This window comes from Anser brachyrhynchus (assembly GCF_964034855.1).
Source record: "Anser brachyrhynchus genome assembly, chromosome: 1".
Taxonomy (NCBI): Eukaryota; Metazoa; Chordata; class Aves; order Anseriformes; family Anatidae; genus Anser; species Anser brachyrhynchus.
In genome coordinates, this window is record NC_137694.1 from 14,268,234 (window position 1) to 14,296,083 (window position 27,850).

Below are 27,850 nucleotides of genomic sequence, written 5' to 3' on the forward strand. Positions count from 1 at the left end.
TACAAGATATTTGATAACATTGACTAACGTACAAGCGTGCATGTGTATGTGAAAGGAGGTGAGCTCATTCCTACGCCAGCTATTTGTTGAAAGGAGAGCTGCAAGGATGTGTGAAGCTCCTAAGTATGTTAGCAATGGGCAGAATTTTATTTCTGTATCAAAGTATTTCTGTTGTGATTACACTAAACTTCAAAACAGAAGCAAGATGAAAACTCGACACAATCACTGGAGCTGGACAGAACGTCTGGAGAGCATCTAGTCCAACCTCCCTGCTAGCAACCTTCCCCCTAGAGCAGGGGCAGCTACAGCAGCTCACAGCTCAGTGTAGTTGGCTTTTAGTACCTCCAAGGACAGAGATCTCAGAGGAAAATGGTTTTCTTAGTTTTGAGCAGACTTTCCAGCTTTTCAGTTTGTGCCCATTACCCCGTTAACAATCACAGGGACTGTGGCATTCATGGACAATGAGGTGAGCAGTTCTGACTGCCTCTTGCTTAGGCTCAGCACTGTACCACACACACTGCATTGCAGCAAATGCTACAAAGAAAAACTCCACTGAAAACAGTTTAATTATAAACAGATCCAAATCAGAGAAGTGAGTAATTAAAAATGTGCGTTTTATCTTCAGAATCTCTTCCTTCCTCAATCTCCCAGCTCATGTGGCTTTCACTCTCAGTTGTATTTATTGTGACAAATCTAGGAGATTGCGATAAACTAAAAGAAATCACAAATGACACCATACTCCATTCGATTTTAAAGAAATTTTATTTCCAGCAAGTGGTTATCTTTTTCTTCTCGAATGCAGCATTGCCTCACAATGTTTCACTAGCAAAGAAAAACAATTTACCTTCCTTTACCCAAAGGGATTTAAAAAGGAGAAGTCAGGTTCGTTATTGGTAGCAGGCAGCCTCCTAGCTCTCCTTGCCAGCAGGGAGTCTACTCAGCTAATTCCCACACCTCTTCACAAGCTGTTGCTGCCAGACCTGCAGCTATGTTAAGAATAAAGCGGTTCCTTTCCAAACACGTTTTTGAGGACTTGTACATTTTTTACAGTATCAGACTTTACATTATGACATCCTTTCCACTGATTATTGATAGATTCATTTGAACTCTATTCATGCTTATCTGGGAAGATAATCTTGCACGCAACAGCACAATGCAGCAATAGTCAGAGCTCAGAGTCGGCCCCTAGACGCGTCTAGGGAAGTATTTTATATGGATTTAAACAATACATATTTTAAAAAGGCAAGAGTTAACCACTGCAATGCGGAGTAAGGACTGATGTACAAGCTAGTTACCACAAACCAGCAGCTCTGCAGACAATATCTATGCACACACTCTTAACTGCCCCCTTCCTTCTTCCTGTAAACACAAGATATGCTTCTTTTCATTGTGTCATGCTTACTATTGGGTACCACAGGGAAGAGCCTACACACACACAGGCACAGTAAAACCACCGATGAATGAGATGTGATGCATCCCATGTGAATTCAGCCTTTTACAAACTACGTGTTGCCCTTGTACCTCAACAATGTGAGTTCTTACACAAGCTCGGTGCATCCACAGAGCTAACAGGCCTATGTTAATACGTGCATGTCTGTGTTTTATCAAAGCATCTGCCAGTCTTCTGCAACTGTCACTGCATTATTCACTGAGCAGTGGTTCAGATGCTTGGTAACTGGAAGCGCTACCACACTTCCAATGTGCTGGATTTGTTTGACAATTTTTTCTCCTCCTCCAATTTTGTTTTCTTTCACTGGCAAATTTAGAAATATATCTGCAAACAATCTTTAACCAGCAGCTGCATCAGACCTGGCACCATCAGGTTTGCAAACACTGAAGTTAAGCTGTGCAGCCACAAGGAGCCTTTTGTTGATATTTTCAAGTAGGTAGGTTTAATGAAAGAACAACGACGACCACACATTTTGCTCGAATTATTAATGACAACATCCTGTGTTTGGGAAGAGCTGATTTTGCTAAGGAGATTTGTCTCTGAATTCATCCACATTAGCTACTTCAGCTATGCAAACCACACGAGGGAAGTTGCGCTGCCTTTTGAAGACCTTCACTCAGTACTTTGCAGGAGGTCTAACTATTCAAAAATACTATTTCTTCATCTCTGGTGACTTCACCTGTAAGCAAGTAGTACGCACTGTAACAAGGAACAGAATTGTTAAACAGAAACCCGGGGACACTTTGGAAGCACTTTTCAGGCTTCTTTGAAGGGCTCAGCAATGCCATGGATGCGGATGGTTGGGTTAGTAAGAATATGTGTGTTTCCAGTAAGCTTTCAACCGTGTTCCTCAACAAGGCTTTTAAAGAAACCAAGCTGCTATGGTTTCAGAGGGAAGGTCCTTGCAGGGGTAAAAGATCAGAAACAGAAGACAAGGTGGTCAGTGCTCAGAATAGACAAAGTTCATCAGTGTAGAACCTCAGAGATTTGTGACGGACCTCAGCGTACCTGGAAAAGGGGGGTGGACAAAAACACGACAGAGTTTACTGATGATACAGGTTATTCAGGGTGGTGTGAATGACAGGTGACAGACTGAACAAGTGTTATTCGACAAGAAAATAGCAAATAGGTACAATACAAATAAGTGTAAAATGATGTACAGGCAAAAAAGCAACTCTAACTTCACATACACATGTTCATGTATGTACTCAGCTGACCACCAGCACTCAGAAGTAATACACTGAAGTTGTGATAGGAAGTTTCCAAAAAGTATCAGGTTCAGTGCTCAACAGAGATTCAAAAATCCAAACAACCACTAAGATTTTCTTTTTTTAATCACAACTGTGGTACAATTTTCATATTGAGAATGATTAAATAAGACAGGACTCTTCAGGCTGAAAAAGAGAAAACTGAAAGGATGTTATAGAGGTCTGTAAAATCCAGAGCATCTTGGATGGCAACTGTTCGCTTTCCTTCCAAAATAAGGATGAATTAATGCCCAAGAAGGTAGTATAAAGTTCAACACAAAGGAAAAAAGGTGGCTTATCACCTGGGAACAGGTGATTTCCTGAACTCCTCATTAAAGGATGTTGTGAACACTGAAGTGGAGTATTAGTTCAGTGGAAGACCCTACAATTTGGAAATTAAATCTGTTCAAGATTTGCTAAATACACAAAACCTTGAATCAGCTTGGGATGCAAAAAACAGTTGGAGGCTACGAGTAAAGAAAGAAGCTTTTATATTTGACCTGTTCTTAGGCTTTTATGGAGGCACTTACAGTGTCTGCTGGAGACAGGGCACTGAGGCAGATGGACCTTGGCCAAGCCTGGCATGGCCACTCTTGCTTTATATCCCAGTTATTGCTGTACAGAACAATTGTAATCCTCAGGAGGGGTACAGTGATAGAAACTGCAATTTAGCTGGAAATGTCACCACAGAACAGCAGCTAGCCCAGACGAAAACCACTGTGGGTCAATAAACCTGAAATAAGCAACACCTTTAATCCCTGAGGGGCCAGCAATTGGAAGGGCACGCTGCACACAACACACCCGATTGCTTTTGCATTAAAGGTGTCACTAAGTTTGGGACTTTGCATCAGGCCAGAAAAATAATGTATCTGTGTCCTTAGAACAACTCCAAGCTTCCACTGCTAGCAGTGGATACATAGAAAAGACAGTACATGTATTTTTTTTAAGAGAGCATACCACTAAGAGGCCATGTTTTCGGAGGCGTGGTAGCTATTTAGCTAGCTCTGTAAGATAATTTACCTCTTTTACTCTGGAATTTGCACCTCATTTGCAGAAATTAAGTCCTTTCAGGCATTTGCAGTGGGCAACTTGAAAAACTATTTTTAAGGGAGTTAATCAATCTAACCCTCAAGTGTGGTTTCTAGAGAGCAGCAGCACGTTCTGTACAGAGCAAAGAAGTGAATAATTAAAAACGCGTAATCACATAGTATGGAGCAGGCTGGAAGAAATCTAAACTTGCATCATATTCTGAGCAGCCAGGGAAGTTTGAAACCCAACTTAAAATTACATCCAGCAGAGGAACTTTAGACCTAGCAAACGCTGCTACCTTTAAATGAATGTAGAGAGTTATTTTTGTCTTTGGGAATATATAAATCAGTTTTGTGGCTGCATTTTGAATATGCACACTGCATGGCTGGGGTTAACTCCGCAGACGTGTGCCGGGGGGCAGCCCCATCTCCAAGCAAGCTGAAGATGAGGATGAAGCTCCGCCGTCCCTACGTGTGTGCCTGGAGCCCTCGGTAGCTCCTGGCATCGCAACACACAAAAAGAAAGAGCACAAGGGGCGCCGGATACCTCAAATAGCCCAAGTCTTTCCCACACCGTCTCTAGTATGTCGTATTGCAGGGATGGGAGAGCACAAAAAGGCCCTGAGCAACACCTTCGGCTGCAGACGGTCTAGCCTGGCTTTTGCTACAGTATTGAGGGCATTTGAGAATATTTTTATGATCTAAAGACTTTCATTTTTTTTTTTCGGAAAAAAAAAAAAGAAATAAAAGCATGTATTTGTTTGTAAAAAAAATAGTAACACTGGCATAGGTGATATTTTAATGGTAGGAAAGAAATCTTTAGAAAAATAGTAAGACGAAAGCCAAAGACGTTAAACATTTTTGTCAACTTGAATCTGGCAGGCACCCAGCCTGTGGACTTTCGCAGATTGCTGGCTGGTTGTAACAGAAGCCACTTCCTCTGCAGCACCAGGCGTATCACCACCACCGTGTGCTGGCTGGGGCCGGGCTGCGGGGTAGTTCAGGCCTCCGGGTGGGAGTTTGAAGCTGCACAGCGCTGCTGATGTGGAGCTGAGCGACTGGAAAAACAAAGCCACAACCCCCCTGGCGGCGGCCCTGCGGGGAGTCCTCCCATGCGTATCTGGTTAGGAAATGAATCAGGGCATTTTTCTCCCTCCCCTGGCCCTGGGCACCGTGACAGCTCCATTCAGCAGAGGGGAGGAAGGCTCTGCCCAGGGTCCTCTCCAGCTGCAGTTGACTCATGCTGGAAGAGCCCCTTCCAGCCAGCTTCAACAGGACAAAGTCTTCCCGAAGTTTTTCCCAGCTCATTTTAATATAGATTTCTATCACTTCGAGCTCTCTAATTGCTACTTCCACAGCACAGCCCAGGCTGGGTGTTCTTAGGAGGCAGAAGAGCAGCAGACCCAAGCGGACCCTCCCCAGATGTGCCAGGGCCTGCCTGCTGCCTCCCGGCGGCACACTCCTCCCTCTCCCACAGCCATCTCCCCACGGAGAAGCCAAACCATTCCTGCGTGTCCTGAGGAGGCAGCGACGCTGGGAGAGCCTCCCGGAGGAACAAGCCCTGCACGCCCCATCAGGGCCTGAAGCTCTCCTGGTGCTCAGGGGAGAGGGACCTCCTCGGTGCTTCCCTCCTAGGATCGGCGGTGCCCAGCCAGAGGAGCAGGGGCACAGTTAAGGCTCCTGCTCCCGCTTTGCTTCAGGGGTAAGTGCCCTCCCTGTCTATTCCTGCCTCTCCACAGCACCACAGGCTCCAGTTGCTCACCGACACGAGGTGAAGACAGACGGTCCTGCAAGTCCCTCCTGCAGAAGATGACCCGAGATGCTCCTGCTGCTGCCTGTTCCTCCTGCTCTGCTCAACGCTCCCATACGGACGCTCACAAAGATGGGTCCCTCCATTTGGATTTTTAACAGGGCAAAATCGAAGTCTTCTTACAGGAGAGCAGTGAAGCCTTCCTAGCAGGTTCAGGCAGAGCACACAGCCATGCTCCCCCACCAGCGACATCGTTATGCTAAGACATAAGGCAGGAAGCGCAACCAAGCGTAAAACCCACCAAAACTGAACGTATCAGAAACACTGCGAAGAACGCTAACGACCACACTACATAGAAAATGAAAAGAGTTCGGTTCATCTAACTTCTTCCAGGTTTAGTAATCTCTGGTGTCACTCCTAACAGTCCTCAGATAGGTGGTGTTCAGGGCCTTTCGACTTTACAAGGAAAATTATTTTTTTTCCCCCAAGGCAATGTCTTACCTGTCTACAAACTGAGCTCACTACTTTAACACCAGTCTGATGATTTTTGTCAGCTGACTGGGATTTGCACACCGAGTTACACGAGTTTACTGCCAATGATCTTACCTAACCATGCTTGCATTTGGCTTTTTACTATGCAATTCCCTTCTCTGTTTTCCAGAAAAACCACAGTGAGATGTTCAGTCTCCTTCAGGATGGCTTGTTTGCCTAAATGCAGCTGTCCAAACCAAGTCTGGACTTCTTTACAGTCGCACAAAAGCCACCTATGCCATCTCTTATCAACGTGAACACAGAAACAGGGTCATCTGAACCACACTTTATCGGTAAGACTTCTCTTTATCCATCCTAGAACTTTCTATACAGATCTTAGAGCACAAAGTCACGTCTGTGTCCCCTACCTGACTTTGGTTCAGGCAGCAACCCCACCGTACAGCATAATATAAAACATTACAGCCTTACCAACATCTCATTCCTCTCCAAAGCTTGTTCCGAAAATGCCATTTTCTACAACATAAGCGACCCCACACAGAAATTACGAAATGAAATACAAGCAGGTGCTGCTGTTGTTATTCACGAGACATTTTCAGTTCCCCGCTGCTGTATCTATATATTCTACCTAATGTTTGGAAAATACAGTAATCATGTCATTACTTCCCCTCATAATTCAGCAGATCCTATAAACCTGGAGATATTAAATATAATTAATCTCCTTAAACTTCGGAAAATCTGATCTAACGATCCTCTCTATTTTTAACCCTCCTATTTGAAGTATGATGAATATATGGCTGTTTGATACAGAAAATACAGTGAGAGATTAATTCTGCTCTCAGCTTTTAAACAGAGTTCTGTACAAAATACACTCAGAAGCCTCAGGCCTTCCAAAAAACTTCCAGCCATAAACAGAAGTAAAGTCTTAGAATAGCCAGTAGTTACTTGGGACTGCCAAACCAAGGCAGCCTCTCTCATTTATGCCTCCCTATACACCAGGGCTGATAATGGGACCCTCCAGACACGAAAGCTGTGTACATCTGTGACAGTGACATTACACCTGAGTGCAGTCACTCCTGTCAGCTCTGCAGCCATCTGGGGTATGAGCTACAGGCCCTGAATTCACCTACCTTGGTTTTGTAAATGCACTTCCCATTGTAAGTATTTTGAAAATAAATTATGTTTCCCTTGCTGGAAGAATGGGGTAGGTTCCATTGATTTATAACCCACAGCAAGTAATTCTTTACATTATTACTACAGGGTGTAGGCAAGCGAACAACTTCACTGCTTCTGAGTGCTGCAGAAACTGGGTTGGCTTCTCTGTTCCCAGGGCTGTTCTCTCAACTTCTTTCTAACAGGTGCGGAAACAAGAAAGGAGGGTTTCTGGCCTAGGTTTCTGAAGAAAACGGAAAATCCTTACTGCTGAATTTGTTCAAAGCTTCACGTGAAGCCCAACGGCAAGAAGTTGAACAGTTTCTCTTCAGAGTCACCTCTAAAGAAAGAGGATGGAAAAAATGTGTAACGATGCTGCACCTCAGAGGCACGGGTCTGTGTTCTGCCCTGTGCAGACCCTGGTATCACACTCCTCCCTCCACTAACAGCAGGAGCACATCAGCAACAGGATGCCGGCCAGTCTGGAACACATACTCGTGAACCTATGAACTCCTATTGTTTTAAGGAAAGTATTTAAGATCGTAGCTTCCCCTGGAAAGCCTCTGTGCTGTGGTACAAAGTATCTCTAGAAGCTGATGCAGGGCCATCAACTTCTGAAGTCTCACAACCGCTGTAAGGGGATCACTACTATCACAACCATTACTGTAGTGACCAACATCCGCTGGACGGGAAGAGTAAACTGCACCTGAGATTAGTGCTTAAAAAAACACGAAGAGATACTGTGAAAGGAACTGAGCCCGAAGGTTTTGTGCCCCGATATGCTACACTGTGTAATCCTGCTGAGCAGCAACCGCAGGCTGAATTACCAAGGCCAGGACCGGATGCAGACCACGAGGGAGCAGGACAGGAAGCTTGTTGCTGAGGCTGATGTAATATTTTGACTCAACAAAGAACCCAAAAGCGTTCAAACTACAGACTGAACCCATCCAAAGTTGTGTACTTCCAACAGATAAGGCTGCCCAGGACTACCCAGCCATAGAAACACATTATTACCAACCCATATAACGGTGCTGTTCATAGAAGCACGGAGGTAAGAAGACAGCCAAGGTAAAAAGACAGCCACTTCTCCTTGAATTCCCTTCAGGAACATGCCGGGCCGCAGAAGCAGTGCTGTACAGTTACTGATGGATGGAGCTCACTGCGGATTCTTGGCAGCTACACCCGCATCACGGGACCAGTCGTTTATTACCGTGTGCAAACACTGAAGAGACGCAGAAAGGGTGAGCTCCCCTCTCTTGTAATGGATGTGCCCTTCCAAAAACACAGCGAGGGGGGACTCCAGTGGGCCAGCCGGCCCAGGAGGAGCCCATTCCCCAAAACACGGGGATGGGGACATGCTCTGCACCCTCCGCAAGCAAAGCCCACTCCCACCTGCCCCCAGCTGCGTGAGGTCTTGGGGCTGGGGTCACCCAGAGAAGCTGTCTGTCTGTCCCTCCGTCCCCAGCTGGAGCACGCAGCAGCTCCACACGAAAAAGCAAATCTCATCCTGAGGGAACTTGTGTTTACTTGAATGCCTTCCCTATAATCCCATTTTATGGGCCACATGTTTGGGGAATGCTGAGCAGTCAGGAGACTGGCAGCAACTGAAGCGAGGCAGCTCCTTTCAGAGGGCTCCTGAAAAGCACAGCACAGCCATGAATACTCTCACGGCAGCCCTGTGCTCAACTTAGCCGCATTATCTTAACTAATATTTTGGTCTTAAACAGTTACTGAATTCTACCAAGCAATATAAGGGCTTGTTTGGTTTTTAAAAAAAGAGAAAACTGTAATATGAGGGTTTTAGAGTTCACTTTGAAACGTTTTCCTGTCTGAAAATTTAACATTACAAATAGCACCTCATCTTAAAAAAAAAAAAATATTGTCCAAGATGATACCGTAGGTGAAAGAAGAAAAAAGGTGGAGTGAGAAAATTCCACTATTTTTGACTTGATAGGTCCCTTCCTTGGGGATAGGTCGAGTTAACTTGTAGGCAGAATGGCACACATCTCAGCAGCGAGAGCAGAGATACAAGAACACGAAGTACCCTCTCTTCAGTTGGGTATGAAATCCAGATGCCCCCATTCTCTTTTTACATGAACGACCAGGAGGGATGAAGCAACATCAAGCACAATTCACCAGGCTGGCAGCAAACCGCATTCCTTGCGACCTCCCCCTCCCCGAAGGCAGTAAATACCCACGGGGCTACAACTTTCAGGCTCCAAGTCCGTCAATTATCAATTAAATCACAGAACTAACTCCGCCATTCTCAGCTACTTTCACCAACACACCACCTTTGCTCTCTCAGCAGGGAGCCCAGCGTGTCAGCTCGCCCTCCCACCTCCCTCTCCCACTTGAGCAGGAGGGGAGCGCTCAGTACCTGGCAGGGCCAAGCACTTGTTAAGCTGCTGGGGCTCCTTTGCATTACTATTTTCCATACAGTACTTTGAAGAAGAGGGCAGGCAGAAAACACAGGCACTTATAATCCTGAAGAACAATGGGCATTTCTGTGAGCTGGTTTTCTACACAGGATGTAGGGTGGGCCTTCAAGCTTGTGTAATCAGTCTGGAAGTCCAAAAACCACACTGAGAACATGCTTTTCCTTTAACAAACAGTCACACAGTCTAACGTTAGTTTACATGGCTGTTATTCACCATTAAGAAAAGTTTTCAGTTGAAGAATACTTGGAAAAGAATCTGAATTTCTCCAGTGAGGTTTATGGACCTTACTTGGATCTAATTAATATATATATATAGCCCTTTTATCCCAGCAAGAGCTTTATTTAGGGATGCAAGCATCACTTCCACTTATTGAAATTGGAGAGAGGAGTTGCATCACTGGAACAGCTTTACGTGCTAGCTCGTGTCCTAGGATCACCTAGGACAGAAATAAAAACTCAAGGGACTAGCAACATTTTGATCCATCACCCTGGGAAGGACTTAGGATAACCCAAGTGGGTTTCACTCTATGAAGCAGGCTCTTCTGGAGGCTGACTGTAAGATACTGAGGTAAAAAGAGACAGCAGATCAGAAGGAACAAAAAAGGCATACAGGAGTAAATGCATTGTTTCACATTATTCCGTACTCAGAAAGCTGAAGAAGTATTCCCATTTATGTAATACACTGCCTGGAAAAAAAAAGGGAAGAACTTCCACTTGACCACATAAATACTTCCATCACAAATGCCTATGTTGTATAGCAGAGACAGCACAATAAAGGCATTAAGAGTCTTTAGACTGGGCCTTGAACTAAGCCTCAGAGGAATATGCTTCCCAGAAAGCAGCGGGCTGGTATTTCCTAAGCACTAGCGAGCAAGCCGTGGCATTACAGAAGCCCGAGATTTAATTGGAGTGATCACCATGAAAACAGAACAAGCAACAGCTACCTTTTTTTTTTTCCATTTCTAATGTCTATTCTAAATGTCACTTGTCTTAAAATACGACCACCCCCTTTCCTGCCTGTCCACCTCTTGAAGTTGTAAAACCTGGTTTATTAGGAACAACTACTTAAGAAGGTATAGTTTTATATAAATTCTCTTAAAGTCCACATTCATGGTAAAAGCACAGACCTTATATTTGACACTAAAATAGACTGCTATACCAAACTGTTAGACATGCTTCTATAGTAAGACTAAAGCAAGTATAAGAACAACTACGTATTCCATAACAGTAAATACATACAGACTATTTTAACATACACTTATATATTGTCAACTCCAAGCAAAACAAGATAGTAATTGGAGTCTTCATCATTGTTTCCAATGCTCACTGTTTTTGGAGTAATCTTTAAGAAGCTACAACTTTCTCTTCTGCAAGCAGCTTCTCTTTCTGTAGGAAATCAAGAGCAATGTGACTGAAGATTGAGCAACTGGAAGAAAACCAACAAAACTCCAGTATATCGAAACTTATTCTTGCATGCTAGCAGGTTCCAAATGGGTAGAAGACAGCAAGAAATCTGCTCCCAAGCTTCATGTTAACTAGGATTAGCATGTTGTGCTCTCTTTAGACAAATTATGAAGGGACAGAGATTCAGCAGTATTAGATGCAGCAGTTCCTACCACACCCCACAATATTTTGGCAGTTATCACACCATTTGAGTCAGAAACCATTACAGTCTATGCATAACTGTTTGGCTTCTGTCTTCATCTCCAGCAAGTTCTTGTCTGGGCACACGTACTACACAAAACCAGCCCCTGTAGCTACAGAGGGGAAAGCTGCAAGGAAATTCCAAGCCCTAACAGGAAACCCCATTTCTGTGATTCAACAGGTTACTTCTTTTCCTCCAAGTGCACACCAGCCAGTGCAAGCAGCACGGCATTAACTACATGAGAGTGCTTTTCCTGTCTACATTAAAGATCTTGAGCTCAGCCACTCAAAACTGAAACAGTCCCATCTCCCTCATCTAACTCCACTGTATATCCCTTTACTACTTTATGTACTTTTGGTTAGGGTAGTAGAAGACAGAAAGAGAGAAAAGAGAAAGACATGCTGCGAAACAACTGTATTTCGCCTCAGAATCAGCACTGCCAGACGAGCAGCAAACTTTTCCGGCTCTCTTCGTTGGTTTTTGATTCCTTTAGCTGAAAAAAAATTACCAGCATAATATGCTCACACTGTAGCCTATCACTCTGGAAGAAGTAAAGCAAAACATCTCAGTGAAGGCTTACAGTAGTTACCCTGACATGCTGGAAGAAGACTGCATATTATAGTGATTGGACCAGAGGAATTACAAGCCATTTTCTTGCCAAATAACAATGAAAATACCCAAAGAGTTTTGTTAACATCACAAGCCACAGAACAATTAGATTCCATTCTGCTCCCTACAGTTCCCATCTGGTTTTAATTTGCTGGAGAAGACTGAAGAATGTATTCAGAAAACGTCAGACAGTTGTAAACATCAGTCTCCCTGCCAGCATTACTAGTAACTCATGAGGTACTGGAGTTACCATGGAAAGGAGTGGGGGATGAAGCTTTGCTCTGTCATTAAACTCATTGTTTTAACTGCATTGTTTTAAGCCATGAAATGAAAGTGAGAAAAATGTTTGATGCTCAGAAGAAACACTTGCAGAAATCAACTTGTCTGTTGCGTTTTGTAACACCATGGTATCAAACCGGAGGAAGACGAAAAGCGTCAGAACAGGCTGCTTGGGCAACTGACCCCTCGTTTTTATAAAGCTGGTAATTACAGGCCACACTGTTGCCTAATTTATTCCTTGTCATGTTATAACCAAAATCCAAACCCTGCTTCGTTCACTGCAAAAACAGTTTTGTTAAATTGTGACAAGCTAATGAAACTACAGCTAAGAGAATCTCCTAGTTAAATATTAAACAATATGCCTCTGAGGATATTTTGTCCCCTCTCTCTGCCTTAGTTTTCCTACATTACAAAATTCCTAGAGCCACATTTTTCATTAATAATTAGTGATTAATTTCTAGTTACCTAAGGCCTTGACATGAGGCACCGATTCATTTTGTTGAAATAGATGTGGAAAGAGAAAAAAGTGTTTCTGCAGCAACACAAGCTTGGAAGGATGGATTGTGTTCCACATCACCCAGCAGCTCCCTTCCGTTTTGAAGGAAGGCAGCAGATCTACACTGCCTCTCCTCCCCCCAACCCCCCAAGGGAAAAAAAAAAAAAAAAAGGAAACCAAGGGGGTGGGAGACTGATCTACTTACTGAAGAAATAGTCCCTAGTTCACAGCCTATTCTCACAAGTGATCAGCATGAGTGAGGTGATGGAGCACCGTGCTTTGATGTCCGAACAATAACCCCAGGAGTGGTGAAGAGCAGCCAGAAGTAACACCTTGAGCCAGTTTTGCCTCCCACATCCACAGCAGGCCCTGACACCCCATTTCCTAGGGAGGGCTCATCAAGAGAGCTGGCAGTGTCCTAATACCGAGCCAAACTTTCTCAGTCACCAGCCTATTTTCCTTCTGCTATCACTCTTTGTTGTACTGCTAAGTAGTTCTTTCCTCCAAGGAGCAATGTCATCTCCACAACCCCTCCAGCCCCAAGGCCGGGCCAACAACCCCATCAACCATCTTAGGGCTGGTTTTGTCCATCCCACACTTCCAGGCCCAGCGAAGCTCCACACAGACTTGCTGATGACAGCTGCCATTAGTGGCAACAATTAATTTTGAGCAGGTGCCCACATAAGACCCCCTTTTTGTTCACTGCTGCTGAAGGGAGCTCTTCACCATCAGAGCTTCTCCTACTTTTGGTTTGCCTCAAGATACTGCTCTGTTCAGAACCTTCATCGCACCAACTCCTACCCTAAACGAAGTCCTTCTCCCGTATTTGTTATGACTATGCCAACCTACCACTTAGCTTCCTGTTTATTATCAATCTTTCATCAAAATATGCTTTGAATCAAGTGGCTTGTTTTCTGCCATATGTTAGTGTAATTAGAAGTGATCAACAGCAGCACGTGCTCATATACTCTGCTTACAGCAGACTTGAGTGACCATTATATGAAGAATTCACTTAAGTCTCTTCTAGATCCAGCTAATGCTACTCTCAGCCTGCCAGAGATGTGTGAAGAGGTTCATTACACACGGCTAAATCACAGATGTGACTGAGGTATGCATAATCTCACCAGCATCAGGAGTTGTGAAAGGCTCATTTTGAAACAAAAGCTTCTTAAACCCCACCCACTACTTAGATACACTTTTCCCACGAAAGGATCACAGCTTGGAGAAGATGATGTTTAGTTCTCATGAGCAAGAAGAGCCTTTTATTCTAAAGCACAACAAGAACAGGAGCACAATTCCCCCACTCCTGATTTTATGGCTTTCACAAACAAACCAGCGCCTAGAACTTTATCATTAGGATTTAGGGAAGCTAAGAAAACAGACCGAGAACAATAGGTGGTGCTACCAGCCCCGCGTACATTCAGACCTTTCAATACCCACAGTGGACTCGGGTAGGGTAGCAGACCCTACAGCTTAAAAGGAACATATGTTGACTTAAGCCCCTGCCTTTTATGTGGTTTATTGCTTTAGCTTGTGCACCACTTAACGTTTCCTTTTCATTTTTTGATAGGGGTAGTTACCGCCAGTGCCACACTTGTTAAGTGCTCACACAGTTGTTAGGTTATTACTACATTCATACTGAATTATCACAGAAATGAAAACTACATTCTGGCAGGAGCTGCAAAGCGGACTAAATGCACAAGCAGCCTGTAGAAATACTGTGTAACTAGCAGCAAAATCATTGACACTCATCTGCAATTTAAAAACGTATCTGAGGACAAGTGGAACTGCTCGGCTTTCTCCCTAGTCAAGCGACCACGGTGCCATGTCTCTTTAACATGGCATTAGCGTGATTCAGACGGAGGATTAAGGTTTTACTGTCTGCGCCTAAGTCATGATGCAAGAGGTTGTAAGTCTTTCTGTAACCGGACACTTTTTCTAGAGTCCCTTAGATTTTCTTAAACTGGATTCTTTTGTGCATAGCTAGTTTTCTAAAGCAGCTAATACCAGCATTAAATTTTTACTTCAGCAGGAAGAATCACAGTCACCAGCTGCGATCTGTTCAGTTTTTAAAAATCCTAAACTTAAATGAAACAAAAACTCAGACCAAACTCAAAACCAACACCCCCAAACAGAGCATGACCAGCACTGCGACGTAAGTGGAAAATACATAGTGGAAAATACACATACCACTAGAATCAAAGAGCATTTATACACACCAGGGACATTCTGTGTAGCTGCTAGAGGAACATGCTGGGACAAGCTTACTGCTTCTATCTTTGCTCCACACGAGGACACTTCTGCATGCCAAAGCTAGTATTTATCTGCCTCTTGCCCAAGTGATTGCAGGCCTGTTCTGCACACGCTCTGCAGTGCCAAGAAGCTCCATACTTTAAGTGGATTGCTGCCGGCTGATTTGACAGGAAGAAAGATTTATACTAAAGGTACATGCACGTTTCCTGCTAACGATACTCACACAACACCCCAAAAGCTTCATCCAAATTTTGACACCTGTGTACCACTGCCACATAACTCACACAACAAGAAAATTGTTATTTTTTTTAAACAGTACCTACAACTAGGGCCATATGAATTTTTTGCGTTCCTCTCGAGGAAAATCCAACAGACTACTACGGATCTCCTTATACTTCTATGGCTCAAGTTGGACATTCAGTTTTTTTGTTTTAAATGGAAGCAGTTTGACATAACTTGGCAACAGTGCCTGTCTAGTTTGAGCTATCTATGCTGTAAAGCACAGAAATAGGATATATACCTAAACTTCCAAGCAGGAGTAATTTGTAGCCACGGATAAGTAGCAGCAGCTGATGTGAAGACAGTGGCGATTACCTAAGCGTTATACTAAGTGGTGCTGCAGCATCCAGTTTCACTGATTTCTCATGTTAGCCATGCCTGTGCAATAGCATCACAGTTCCAGTGACAGCAGCCAGAGGAGTAGATCTAGTCGGGAGCTGCAACAGCCACATTTGGGGACTACCCGTATACAACCAACAAAAAAGCTGCACTCATTCTGAGAGGCTTGATGCCTGTTTCAGAAGGAAGAACACTGAGAAAGGGCTGCAGTCTAACTCAGTGCTGCCCTATCCCTTGCACAATGAAGGTCAGGGCTCACACTGCCAGTCTTTAGTTGGAACTGATAAACCAGCTCTGGGTTGCTACATCTCTCCCCCTTAATGTAGCCAAGGTTTTTGGGAAGGGGAATGCAGGAAACTAGCACTCTTCCTGCTCCCCAAAGCTAAAAATAAGTGAGACGCTATTGCTGCAATATTTAAGCCACACAAGCATTCAAAGCAGCATGAAATATTTATATTCTGGGCAAACAGTCACAGAACTCTTGCTTTTTGCCAAGTATCTTTTTATCATTACCCAAACAGATCAGGAGGTTGTCACAGGAGAGTTTACTTTAAGAGGGCAGAGATGAGCCTGTTGCTAGTTGTGTTTTTCTGTCCATATCTTAGAAGTCAGTTAAGCAGCAACGACAAGCTACAGGACTCAGACTTGAGAGCTTAAGAACCAACTTCCCCCCTTCAAGCACCTCTGGCACTGAAGCGAAAAATCAGGAGGTCTAGCAGAGTCTTTCACATTAAGAGATAAAGAAAATGAACACCTTTATATTTAAGCCGGGTACCGTGTTCTGGAGAAAACACTAATACAAACCGTATGAGTAGAAAGACAAAAATAACACACGCAGCCAGCTGCCACTGAGCAGATTTTCCATGACAACATGAAATGAGAAGTGCGTTAAGTCGTGTTCTTTCTACTTCTATCCATAAACATAAGCTCGATCCCTACAAACAGGGACTAGTAAAGAACAAGTGATTGATACAGAGCATGCGCAATATTTTGGAGGCATACTTGCAGGTGGGATGGAACCATGAAACCTGTGTTTAACAAGGCCACCGATCTGGTGGTTAGAACAGCTGACACTTCAGAAAGCTACAGAAAGTGGAGATGGGCACAAACGTCTAGTTTCAAAACATGACTAAAAGTAAAAGCCACATCTAATTAAAAATAAGCACCTCCCTCTTCTGCATTCACTCTTGGCCAAACCTCCTCTCTCCGTTCAGCTAGTTTCTACAGCTTATGTACTTCACAATCTTCATTTGTAGCATAGAAAACCTGCAAGCTGATTTTGGAGAAGTCTGGAAGGCAGGTGGGTATTCAGGCATAAAACTGCAATTCTTTGATGAACTTAGCCTCCAGCCCAATCACTTTCCTTTGACATTTAGAAATAGCTTAGGTTGTCATTCAGGTCACAGCAAAACCATCTTAAGTTTTGAAATTAACAGTTCTTAAATTTGAGAATAAAAAACCTTAAATTGATATTTTGTGCTATAGACTAGCCAACCATGGTATACCAAAGCACCCCTTGCTGTACCCACTCAGGAAGCTGGGCAAGGAGACAATCGAGGAATGATCTTCTCATCCCATGGGAAGATGGCTCCCAGTTACCCTCTACCCCCCCGGAGACTCCAAAGCTCTCTCCGATTTCACATGTGGGCAGGAAACCAAAGCATTCCACATGGCAGATTAAGTGCTTGAACTCCCTAACAGTTCAGATGGGTTCCCAAAAGGAAGGAAGTTATAGCTAAATACAAGTCCAATCTGTGTTTCCCTCCCCAAGATGAACGGGGAAAAAAATAAAGGCTTTCCTGTTACACAACAGCTAGCAGTCATGTGATGTACGATGCAGCACAAGTGTTTGAAATAGGAATGTTTTTCATATGCAGATCCCACTCTAAACTGGTCTTTCAGAATTCTGCAGTTGCATACAGTGCCTGTTTTGATCAATTCGACAACCTACTCTAATCATAGCCTGGAGCTACTTAAAAGCTGTGTGCTGCTCAAGAACTACAGGTTTGGCCTGCTCTTTTTCTAGCCAAGACAGCCAGATTTCACTCAGGTTTTGTTCTTACAACTCACCTTTTGCTGCAGGACCCCAAATACTGAGGGACTCAGTGTTTTGTCCCATCCACCCCTTCCCTTTTTTTGGGTGAACATCTTAAACCCACAAATGTTGACAAGAATACTCTTTCAGTAACTTCTCCACAGCTACCAGGAGGAATATACTCTTTTAGCCCATCCACCTTTTTATCTCTTCCACTAGAGAGCTGCATTTACTTCTAGAGGCCTTCATCATCCTCCCTTTGGTAGTCTGAAATGATTTGTAAGCACAGGTATTCACAGATATCAGTATGTAGGAGGCTGTGACTGTTTCACCTGCCATGTACTGCAGAACAGTTATTTTAACCAGACTAAATGGATCTCCAGCATTTGTAGAGCTTGCTTACAAGAAAGCTTGTTTCATCTTTTTTTTTCCTGCAGCAGTCAAGAAGGCCGGGAGTCCCCTTTGAGCGGGGAACACTTCCTACACTAAGGCACTTCAGAAGGGTATCTATCACAAGACCAACACACTCTTGCTGAATGGAAGTGTCAGAAAAAGTTATTAAAAAACCCAGCGCTCACGTGTTAGACTGATGTAAGGGAAGAACAACTGAGAGTTCAATGAGGCATCTCTTTATTTATCATATGACAAGTAGAACAAGATTTCAGCTTAAGAGCTACAGTAGAAGTGTTTCTGAGCAGTAACAAAGCCTCCTTCACTCCAGGACCAACTGGAAACATTCAAAATTCAGATTCAACCAGGAGTCTTCGTGCAAAAAGATCTACTAGACCTACATTTTGAACCTCTGGTCCACTTTTTTGCTCTTTGATAGTTATTAATAAGGTGAGGAAGGCCACTGAGAGGACTGACAATTCAGAAGGGTAAAGACTAAGAACTCCAAACCAAAATTCAATTTTGCATCATGCTCTAGCTACCTATTTTAAACCGTTACTTCAAACACCCCTTAAAAGCCTTGGATTTTAAATATGTGATGGCTTCTGAACAGCTGTGAAGCTGAAATATCTAAGTCTGCAAGATGCTATTTCTAGGAAGATGCAACAGATGTTTTACACTTGTTAATATGTACATCCTATTCTAAACAGGATGTAGAGTTTACTTGTAATGAGAGCAATCAGTATATAATTGTTGCTCAATGCTATTCAAGCAAAAAGGAGAGGCACCCGGAGCAAGAAACTTCCTGACAAATACACAGGCTACTGGAAAAATCCACACTTCATGCAACATCTACAGACAGGCATGGGCACCTTCCAACAAGTCACTTCCAGACAGAAGGAGCATTTGTAGACAGCTCAACCTCTGCTTACTAGTGCTGTGCTATTTACAAGATACATTAAAAGGAGGCAAGGATCAGTCACGTGAGAATTTTGAGACACAGGCCTTAGGTCTAACCAGACTAGGTAAGGCAGAGCCAGTAAAATGAACACAACCAGACCTGAATGGGGCATGAATATCCTCAGCAGGTTACTAAACCGAGTCCAGTTGTTCTTTTTTGAAAGGAAACTGTTCTAGAACAGTGTTGCAGTATCATTACATTATTGAAACTGAAGGATATCCTTAGGTAAGCTGACTTAAGTGGGAGATAAAGCACAGAAGTGCCCTCAGACAGACTACCTTGCTTTGCCAGCTGTAGATGATGTTACAACAGTGATGTTTTCTTCCAGATGAGCACTAGCGTTTGGCCTACAAGGCAAAATTTGGATAACCAATACCAAGGAGAACAGCTAGCTACTCCAATTTACTTGAATGGGAACAGTATTCAGGAGTTATACCACTGAAACAGACGACAAACCAAACCAATTTAGCTAACAGCTGCACTTCCAAGGCCAATAATATTTGTAGCACACAATCTGGGGGAAAACTGAAGGAGCAGCTTGGCTGTTCCAGAAAAAAAGAACAGAAGAGTAAGACCCTGTAACTGCCAACTCTCAGAAACAGCGCAGGCTTAACTTCAGCTTTCAGGAAACAGTCCTAATAATTTTACTTTGTGACAACCACTCCCTCTCAGCAATTACATCTGCACTAGCAACCATAGTCACTGGATGAAAGAGCTCTAAGACGTGTAAAATTCAGTACATTGAATTTGCTGTGTATAATCCATCTTCCAGCAGCACGATTTTTCTTTCTGTTCACAGTAGTTAGCCTCATTTGAAATACTCCTGCCTGCCAATTTTATAAGACAAAGAAAACCAAGTCTAAATGCTGCCTTAGCAGCCTCTATTTTTGCCCCAAACTAGATACTATACTTTCCCTGAAAAGGTCCTTCAATTTTAGGATTCCCTCATTCCTATAGCAAGAATACCAACACCCACATTCAGTGTTTGTATTTCATGCTTAGTCTTAATTAGATAATCAGGGACATACAGATGAAAAACCCTAAGATGCTAGCCTACTTGCATACAAAACCTAGTTGCATTTTTAGGCAATTTCCCAAAGTCAATGGAAATGTTAGAGGTGTTACATAGTGGTAATTGCACAATTAGAGTAAATTGAGCTGCTGCAAATCAGCAGTAGGTTAAGTACACCTGCCATATTTAAGATTCATCACAAGATGTACCATTAAAAACATTCCTGCCATTAACTCTTCTTGCACTCTTTAAGTAGAGCAAAGCAGGTGATTTGACAATCAGATTTCTTTCTCTTAATGTTTGGCTAGTCTGCAACGTACCATAGATCTGTCTCTTACTACAAGAAGTTATCAGCCCACTGCTACGATTTCCTAGTTATGGTCATTTCTCTTCCCCAGCAGAAGTCAGCGCAGTTTCAAATCTATTATCTCTTCTACGGAGAAGACACTCCAAGTTCAAAACTCGCTGTTAGCTGAGCCCAGACACCGTGGCTCCTACATGAAGTATATCCTTTCCTATGCTTGTGCAGAGATAGGAGACAAGTGTTTCTCAGAAGCGGTTTAAAAATAGGATCTCACAACTGCCCAGCATACCTTTATAAGCTTACAAGCTTGCTCCAGCATACGAATAATGGGATGATAGAGCAAAGCACTGGACGTGAAATCCAAGTGTAGTACTACCCTGATAAAAGCAATAGTTTAATTTCATTAAAAGTGCAGTCTTCTAAATCAGGACAGCTGTGAGAATGCTCTTTTAAATAACACGCTCTTGTAAAGCGTAATTAGAATGCCCGTAGTTTTTCTGGATGGACGACTTATCCCATCTCGAATCAGACTACATCAAGCAACAGTAGTACCGTCATTGTTGCCCAAAACGAAGCTGCAGCAGTTTAGCACTCAAAGGAGAATGATGCTGGTAAGAGACGAGATATGCTACAGCCCATCTCAACCTCATGGATCAGCCAGTTTCACTCACAGTCTCTTCAAGGGGTTGCTTAGGCTACCCTAAAAGCAGCACAGCTCTGCACCTCCAGTTCACTTCTCACTTCACTTCAATTTGGGGAACCACAAGGCAGTGACCTAAACGGTAAGGGCAGGCAGGAACATGGGAGGCAAGGAAGATGTGCTTACATTTAGTTCCTCTGCTGAACTACCTTTGTTCTCCAGACAGTGCTTCAGCTCAAGTTCTTCCTGCACCCCCCCCAGTTCTGACGCACCCCAGATCTGCCACACAAGGTAGCTTTGCACTTGTATTTGGTTGGTCTACAGCAACTGCACTACCACCACATCAAGCAGCTCTCAAACCCGTATGCGTGACAACCAGCTAGAGGGAAGTATACCTACTAGTTCCTGTACATCAGCTGTGACGCACTGGGAACTCCACCAGTACAAAGCCTCACGAGTTGCCAACCTACGGAGGTTTGCAAGCCCCCGATTACAACCAGTCAGAAAGCCACCCATCCCGAATATACCATTCCACCAAATTTCTGTTCTTCTGGAGCAGTTCAAGTCGCAGTAGGCCACACCGACCAGGACTAAAGCAGTCTTCTGAAGCTAGTCCTTTGAAGAGACGTGAAGCAATGCTGCACTCAAGCTGCATTTCCCTTCTGAAAAAGAAACGCTGCATGTCTGTGTATCATTAACGAGCTACCAAACAGCGCTCTCATACTTGACCGTAAGAGTGCAGGAGATTGACTTCCTATGGTTTTTCCCTACCCCTTTTAAGAACGCTCATTTCATACAAGTCACACTAAGAAGTTTCAGCAGAGATAAGGAACCCCTTTTGTCCAGCACTTAATAACCACAGAAACACAGAAGCCAAGTCTTGCTTGGCTTCTAAGCTTACAAGACAAACACTTGCTCTTGCTGTAAGAGGACCACCCTGAGTTGCAGTTCTGGAACACTAGAACCCACAGCTCAGTAATTTCCTCGCTCTAGCACAGCCCAACTCTCAGCAAGCAGCAGTGCTTACCTCATTTTCTTCCCAGAGACCTCGAAGAACCACTGTTTTGCTTACACTGCTTGCACCTTAACACTGAGGAACCATCTGTTTGTTAATTATCTCCAGCATCTTCAAAGAACCATTACTGACAGGCCTCCAAGGCTAGAGGTATGTTACAATCAAGTGAGAATACGACTCCTCTTCTTAGGAAGGTCCCAACAGTGCGATGGACTTGGTGCAAACTCCTACGAGACCTGAGATCAGCTGGGCATGTAACACCTGTCAGCCTGCTCCTCTCAGTGAGAGACTATTTTTCATTTTTAAAGATACAAACAGCCAATGACTGGTCTTCCTTCCCTAGAAAAATCTCCACTGATCTTTCTGAAAAGGTCTCGACTCTTTCAGGAAAGCTTATCCTAGCACAAACCCTTAAGTGGCATGCAAAGGATGTACCTGCCCTGCTGCTGTTCAGGTCTTGAGCACTCCTTCCACATCCAGGTGGAAAGATCTGTTGAAACCGATCGTTTCCAATCGGCTGAAGGTCACTGGACATGCTCTACTCCATGCAAGTAATACATATTCATTTGACTAGTGACCGTTGTGACCCACAGAGATCACAAGCTTTTTAAAGATTAGTTCACAACTCTTCCAGTAAGAGTAACTCTTCAAACAGCCCAGCTATTGGATTATCACTCACTTCTGGAACACGAAAGCCTATTCCAAGTTTTACCCTGCTCCAACAAGATAAGCTCATTAAGTCCAAAATCTGTGAACGCTTAACCAGAATCCTGCTCCTTTCCAACTCTGGCCTAGTTATTTTTATAGTCCGCCATTTCAGTGAATCTGAAGTGACCCCGCCACCCTTAACTGCAGGAGTCGGGTGCTGCCAGCCCTAAAGCAAGGGTTAGAGTGATTCTGGCTCCACTGGCCAAGTGCCTATAGGAGCTGCCCCTCAAATTCCTTAAAAAATGTATTTTTAGTAAAAACACACCTGATTTCATTAACAATTCAAATTTGCACACGTCCATTTTTTCTCCTTACAGCTGCTTCTTCCTACTCCCGTCCAAGCAGGCGCATTATGACGCCATGCAGTGCACACTCACATCAGAAAACCATCCATTACAATTAGGCTTACGCTAAATCTGTTCTCCTGTTCCACTTCTCACACAGACACTCACGCCATCAAAAGAAGGGGTGGTGCAGAAGCAAGAATGAACAGCTGGGAAAAGGTACAGGATCATCTTTCAGCATGAGCACCACTTCGACTGTTTCAGCTATGGTATTAATGCATACTCAGATCCATTACACCTCATATTCCCTTCTCCCCTACATACCCTTGAACTCTTGTCAGTCTCTTTGTAAGACAAAGGTAAACAGTGCTGTTTAAATAACAGGTCCTAGCAAAGGCGCAGACCACATACATGCACAGACAGGATACCATGGCAAGTTACAACCGCAAGCCTAACTGCTGGAGAACACCCAGCCAATTGAAATATCCTTCTTAAAAGAACTGTAGTTCAGTAGAAACTGTTTCTCTCTGGTAGGCTACCATAAACACAAACTATTTTAAAAATTATCTCCCCCTCTTACAGCTCCCTTCCTTCCCCTCATCTTCCTAGTTAAAGGCGTTACAGATTGGCTTTGGGGCAGATCCCCTTCCCTGAGGTTTCTGTCTTGAAGTAGCACATGCAGTTGCTGTTTATTCGTCTCCTGCAGCAGAAGGAACAATTCAGAATGCATCACAGACATCATTTTGAAGCTTCACTGCATCACCACTGAAGTTACCGCTTCCCAAAATGATAGTGCTTCCCTGAGGACAGCTAGTAAGACAGCACAGAAACAAACCAAAATACTATACTATTAGAATTTGCCTTCATTTCTGTAGTTTAAGAACGTGAAGACTCCTCAGTTCAAATGCTGCTACAACAAGCTACCAGCTACACAAAACTTTTAAAATAGTTCATTTCTCAGCTCCCAAGCACAACCTGGTTATTAATGTGAGCTACCTAAAAGGTTGCTTTACAGATTAAAGCTTTCTACCACAGAGAAGCTTTCGATTTGATATTCTAAAGTAGCTTATAGAATACTAAGTATTCAGACTGCTCCCTTACAGCGAGGTAGGGAATTGTTCCCTATTCCATAATCATGGGATACATGCCTAAACGCAAGTACTAATAACGTAGAAATGCGTTTTTCCACATCTTCAGCGCACACGAATGTTCCTCACTTAATACATACGCAAGAAAATATTCATTTCAGGTCCCAAATAAATCTGCTCTACATCAGAAGGCTCACTGCACACTGAAAGCTTCTCTGGAAGCTTCCATTACAAAGGGAGTATTTACCTTGTGCTACACTATGCCTATACAGAAAGGATCAATAATCCAGTCACTTAGATGTTTGGTTAACAAACCAACTGCCTCCTCTTAATACCATTTCCAGTAAGGTTTTTTATTTTTGTTTGTTTTTAAACAGCCTCACAACCTCTAGGACTCAAGAATCCTGCTCTTTGTAGCAGCCTACACAAAACGGGATGCTGCAAGGCTCAGCTGACAGCCACCCATCTGACACTCGAAACAGTTTCTTCTAGAAAACAGAGCATACAAGTTAAGCTCAGATGAGACTCCAAACTTTAAAAAGCTTCACACTGTCATCCTTAATTACTGTCTCCATTTCTTTCCTGGCATCCTTTATATAACCTCCAAAGGAAAAAATGTAGCACTATTAGATGCTTCCAGCCCCGGCCTCCCGCCCCTCCCTCAGCACACACATGCCCTGCAGGCTCTATCTGCAACTAATACCGACTACTTACAGTAGCTCCCAGTCCCCAGTCGCTTCTTATGCAACTAGGCTCCACCTCACCACGTTACTTATGTAACACATTAAGCAGCGTCTATTATACAGGATTCTTCTACATTAGTCATATACCCAACAACTTTCATTCCAGCAGTTCTCACACAACGCATTCACCAAGAATCCGAGCTTCATTCCCCACCAGGTCGCTGCTGCAGAGAGGAGAGAAATCGCACCTCTGCAAACATACTGAGAACAGGAAAAGTGCTATAAAGCATTTCTAAGTGGAACAAATGACCACATTTAAAGCATCAGCAATTTTAACTGTTAATTCGTTCGTTGGGTTAGCTGCAGAGGCTAAGTTTACATTGTACTATACAAGAACAATACGTGGGAACTGACAGTGAATTTCTCTGAAAGCACAAAAACCCCACCCAAACAGTAAAATGAGTTGCACTCCTTTAAAAAAAAGAGAAAAGAGCGTTATGATTGGAAAACATACGTTTTTCACCCCCACCCCAAATCCTGAAATAAAACACAGATCCAGAAAATGTATTTGCCAAACTCCTAATCCCACCCAGACTGGCGTGCCAAGTCCATGAACCTCAGGAGGCAGGACGAGGGCCACCCTCCCCGTATTTGCACACCATGGCTTTCCATTTCCACTCAGCGCATGCTTCAATCCCCGCGTTACAGACGCGGGCCACCCGCGGCCTAACTCCCGAACAGACGCCACGTCGCCTTATGAAAACACTGCTCGAAGAGGAACCACCAAGACACAAATGAAGTCATATTGACACGTCCAAGCGCCGTTCTAACAGAACCAGAGGCGTTAAGAGCTTTCTCCTCAGCCTCCCTGTGCACCTAGCAGAGCCACAGCGAGCTCCTAGCAGCACAACTCCACGCAGCTTGCACATTGGCTTTAGCAAGGCCGGTTAGACAGCACTGAGGCAGATCCCAGCGATGCCAACTGGCACCTAGGGAGGACGGGGGAGCAGAGAGGGGATTTACGCGAGCCCAGGCTGCGGCTGAGGGGGCCCACGGGGAACTTCCCCTTGGGGGCAGCGCGGAGGGGCCTCCCACCAAGGCCGCGGCGGGCAGGGAGGGAAGCGAGAAGCTTCCTCGGCTACACCCCGGCTCGCGAGGGCGGCGGGGGAAGGGGAGGGGAGGCGGGGAAGGGGGCCGGGAGGGGAGGGAGGGGAGGCGCGGGCTCCCCGGGCAGCCGCCACCGCCGCCGCCTGAGGCGGGCTGGGCCGCGGCCAAGCCCCACAGGAATGCGGCGCGGTCACGTGACCTCCGGCGGACGTGCGCCGCCCTGCCCTCGCCAGGGAGGCCCGGCGCCATCTTGGGCTGACGCAGTTACAAAAGCACCGCCGAGCCGCCCTCCCTCACTCCGCGCCCGCCGCTCCTCTCCTCGCGGCCCCGGAGCTGCTCGGGAAGGAGACACCGAGCCCGCTTTTCCCCGCTTTCCCCTCTTTCCACCCCCGTTTTCAGGGCTCCCCGCCCGCCCTCACGCCGCGATCATGGCGCCCGTTTTCTCCCCTCGCCCCAGCCTCCCCCGGCGGCTCCCGACCCTGCCCAGCTGCGGCTGCCCCCTTGCTGCAGGATGATGTCAGCGCCAGCCAATCAGCGCGCGCCGGGGCACCCGGCCCGGGCCGCCCATTGGCTGCCGCGCAGCTCCCGCCCCCCCTCCTGACTCCCGTCTCCGCCGCGGTTCGCTGCGGAGACGCGGCCAAGGCAGGAGTGGGGGGGGGGGAGGGGAGGGGAATAGGAGGGGAAGAAAAAAAAAAAAAACCTACACAAAAAAACCGACAACCAAACCCACCAAGACGCCGGCCGCCATTTCGCGCAACAACAGGCAGAACCCGAGCGAGCAGCCCCGGCCATAGCGCCCTAAGGAGAGAGAGAAAAAGAGAGAAAACAGAGACACACGCACAGGAGAGTTAGACAGGAAAAAATACCCATAGACTCCGCCATGATCACAAGACGTTTAATCGCCCCCCTCCTCCCTCAGGCTCAACGCCCCGTTACAGCCGCCTCCTCTGCGTCCAACCAGCTAGCAGATCCCTTCACCTCGGCTCCCTCCTGCCGCAGCAGCAGCTGTTTAGAGCCCCAAACTCTCTCTGCCCAAGGTGTGGGGGGACGCTAGGCTATGGCGCTGCTGCTAACTGCTTCTCCAGTCACCCGCTTGTGGCGGCTCCATCGAGGCAGGGTAAGGGCTGCCAGCCCAGCTTTTATCTGGTGCCCCGAGTTTGCGCACTGAAGGAGGCTCGCTCAGCCCCTGGTGGGCGTCGAATGAAACCCCAGCCGCCGCCTCCCCTCCCTCGCTCAGCCGCGGCGCCGGAGGGGCTGAAGCCGGGCAGGGACGTGGCGGAGGGAGCGGGGGGCCCGGCAGGAGCTCTCCTGGGCTCCCCGGTCCGGACCAAAGCAGACCGTACCTGCTCTCCGAGTGCCGTTCCCTACGGGGGAGAACCAGCCCCGGCCACTGCTCGTCCCGGTCCCCGGCGGAGAGAAACGCCTTCAGCTAGCGCGGCCCCGCTCGCTTCGAGCAAAGCAGCTCGCTCCCGCTCGCCTCACACGCCTCGGGGGAGATCTCAGCCTCGAGTGCCTCCAACGGGAGAGCCGCGGCCAAAAGCCTCCATGCCACCTCCAAACGGGCCCAGTCAAAACCTCCCGCTCCCTCCCCTTTCTCGTCGCCCCCCTCCTTCCCCGCCCCTCCGGTTAAGCTCCCCTGCATGTCCGAGACCCCCGGGGCTTTTTCATATACTATTTTTTTTTTTAATGGCGAAAACGCACCCCTCGGGTTGAGATCCGCCAAGGATAGGTACGGCCGAGCGGCATGCCGGACGTGAGGAGGAAGCCGAGGCGGAGGTGGAGGGGGGGGGGAAGAAGCAGCCGAGGACGGAGTTCTAGCGATCCTGCCCCAGAGGATGCAGCTGTGAGTCAGACATCCTCCCGCTGCCGTTCGCTGCCACCACAGCCGCTGCCCCTCCCCGCCCGCGCCTCACGGATCGCCCCCAAGAGCAGCCCGGGCTGCTCCCCTCCTCCACCACCGCCGCCCTACTTCCCCGAACACCTTCTCCCTTCACCCCCCCCCCCCCCCCATTATCGCCCACCCCCGACCCTCGCTCCGCTCCCTCGGCCGCGCCCAGCCGTGAGGCTGTTTGTAAAATGGACACTGAGGGCTCGGCGGGCGCCGAGCGCGCAGCAGCCCACAAGCAAAATGGCGGCTGTTTGGCTTCGCCTTGGTAACCCTGCCCCTGCC

The 27,850-nt window shown here is 45.7% G+C and overlaps 1 long non-coding RNA gene across 2 annotated transcripts; it reads right to left on the reverse strand.

Moving 5' to 3' along the window:
- Positions 1–739: 739 nt before the first annotated feature.
- Positions 740–27,810, reverse strand: LOC308187414. 2 transcript variants are annotated; one of them, XR_013944672.1, is made up of 2 exons: positions 27,709–27,810; positions 740–27,193 (listed from the first exon to the last, which is right to left on the reverse strand). It is a non-coding gene; the product is annotated as an uncharacterized lncRNA (long non-coding RNA). The 2 variants fall into 2 exon arrangements; XR_013944673.1 differs by lacking the exon at positions 27,709–27,810 and adding an exon at positions 27,382–27,678.
- Between the last annotated feature and the right edge of the window lie 40 nt (positions 27,811–27,850).